The sequence below is a fragment of the Zingiber officinale genome, chromosome 10B, assembly GCF_018446385.1.
Source record: "Zingiber officinale cultivar Zhangliang chromosome 10B, Zo_v1.1, whole genome shotgun sequence".
NCBI classification, from domain to species: domain Eukaryota; kingdom Viridiplantae; phylum Streptophyta; class Magnoliopsida; order Zingiberales; family Zingiberaceae; genus Zingiber; species Zingiber officinale.
In genome coordinates this window covers 1,713,722-1,716,120 of record NC_056005.1, presented here as the reverse complement: position 1 = coordinate 1,716,120, position 2,399 = coordinate 1,713,722, and the positions used below count along the sequence as shown (strand labels likewise).

General features: G+C 42.3%; 1 long non-coding RNA gene across 1 annotated transcript; it reads right to left on the bottom strand.

Moving 5' to 3' along the window:
• Positions 1-757: 757 nt before the first annotated feature.
• On the bottom strand, positions 758-1,503 carry LOC122030009. The gene is made up of 3 exons (XR_006125278.1): positions 1,403-1,503; positions 1,211-1,311; positions 758-784 (listed from the first exon to the last, which is right to left on the bottom strand). It is a non-coding gene; the product is annotated as an uncharacterized LOC122030009 (long non-coding RNA).
• Between the last annotated feature and the right edge of the window lie 896 nt (positions 1,504-2,399).

Below are 2,399 nucleotides of genomic sequence, written 5' to 3'. Positions count from 1 at the left end.
AATGGAGTCGACTATCGCACAAAGATGCAATCATGATGCATGACACTAAGCATGGCAAAACGATCAACATAACCATATCCATACATACAAAATGGGTCATTGTAAAAGCGATGGTCACATACCAAGATCTAGAGTACACAGTCGATAGAATATCAATAACCCTATGTCACGAACATAATAAGTATGGAATATCCTGATCAGCATAGAAAAATCCATATATACATAATATGGGTACCACAGTATCAGTAAGCCAAATCCACGGATCTAGGGTATACAATCCTCTAAGGTATAACAACCTAGACCCAAATCATATCCCTCTTCCATAGCATATGTACCAACAATATACACAGATCAAAGAATCAGGGTCTAAACACCCGAATCATATATGATATACAAATAGAGGTACACAAATCTGATATGGCACAAAAACCTAAGTATCAGATAATCTAGATACACAGGCCAGAAACAACAATCCAAATCCTAGCCCTAACCTCAGTAAGCATGGTATGTCACTCTAGAAACTAAGATACTCATGGTAACAAGATAATCATGGTAACAAATCACGAGATATAAGCGCGGATACATCACAGGTGACAAACCTAACATGCTATGGATATCAAACAGTGACATACCAAAGGCAAGCATGTTCATTGCATGTAGTTATAAAATACTATGCATATCCAATGACAATATCATAAAAGACAAGTCAAGAGGTACCCGCCTCCAAATAGCAGGTCCAATCCAATCAAATCCAACGTCGAGATGCTCGTCTCGCGTCAAAGTCCTGTGTCAATAATACATATACATTTTTATTTAGCTAACAATTCATTAAATAGCTAAATAAAAATCCGTACGACTAATTTAGGGTAAAACCCTAATCACATCATCCAAATCAACCAACATAATTGATTGTATTCATTAAACCTTATCTTAGGATCAAACCAAAAAGGAAGATCACAGTGGTTAGTGCTCTCACCAACCATGTCTGCCAAGTAAAACACCATACAGGGCCTACACAGAAGTTAATGTAATTAACCCTATGCTTACCTAATAACAAGCAATACCAATAACTCAAATCCTGATCTACCTAATGTCACATGGTTAGTTCTGTCAAATCTGTTGAAACTGAACAAAACCAGCACTGATCTAATACTTAGACATTTCATTGCTCAAACCATAGAAATCATTTAATTCATCTTCCAAAACTCACCTAGATTTGGAGACTCCTCAGTTGAGCCACGGAAGAGATACTTGCAGACAGAAATTCATGGCCAAAGCTACCGTAAAGCTGCTACCAAGGCAAAGCCGGAGCTACAGCCATCACCCACCAACTTAGCACAAACCTCTTATACAAAAAAATTGGAATTTAGATCTCTATAAATCCAAAACCAAAATGACTTACCCAATTTCTGTGCCGGCAGTTTCATCTCTGCAAGCAATTCAACAAAAGCAGATAAGTGAGATGAGTGAAGAAAGAACCAATGGTAACTAGCGCAGTGGAAATCGCTCGGGTGGAGAAGGCAATGCGATCCAAGGATCGGTAGTGAATCCAAGCTAGAGCACAGAGATGGTGGAGCATCAGCCCAATCAAGCGACGACACTAAGCATGAATCCGAGGAAGAGGAGGTGCTAGGGCTGAGGGCTCGACATTGGCAACGGGTGCTCAGAATGCATCTACGCCGGTGATCTACGCTGAAATCCTTTGATGGTGCGGCCGCAACTCACGAAGAGGGAGAGGCTCGGCAGTGGCACTACTGTGGTGCTAGGGCACAGGGGAGGGTCGGCCACTGGGATCTCCCCGGCGAGTGTGACGGCGTCAGCAAGGCACAGTGTTGGCGGCCGGTGGCTCGACTGGGCAGCGAAGCAAAGATTAGGGCACCGAGAAGGAAGAGGGAGAGGAAAGGCGAAACTCAGCCGCCAGCTCTCTGGTCCTTGGCGTCGTCGGCGTCGGCAGAGGAGAGGGAGGAACCGGCGATTTGCGGCGCCGGTTAGGGCTCGCGTGAGGGAAAGAGAAGAAAGGAAGAAGAGAATCGGGATCGAGGGAAAAAAAGAACTCGGGCACGCGGAAAAAAAAACAAAAGGAAAGAAAAGAAAATAAAGAAAAAGGAAATGTAAATATAAACATTTCCTCACTTAAACGGGGTAACCTAAACAGGCTTTTCTGGCCTCCGTTTTTATCCCCCGTTAACTCGTCTGTACGAGCTCCGAAAAATTCCAGAAAAATTTCCAAAAATTCTGAAAAATTCCCTTATTAATATTCGCCTATTTCCGGTATTTTACATTCTCCCCCACTAATAAAAATTTGGTCCCCAAATTTCGTCATCTACCATCAGCAAGTACTAACAACAGATATAGACAGTATAAATGCTGAACGGTAAATTAAATCACATCCTCAAGTG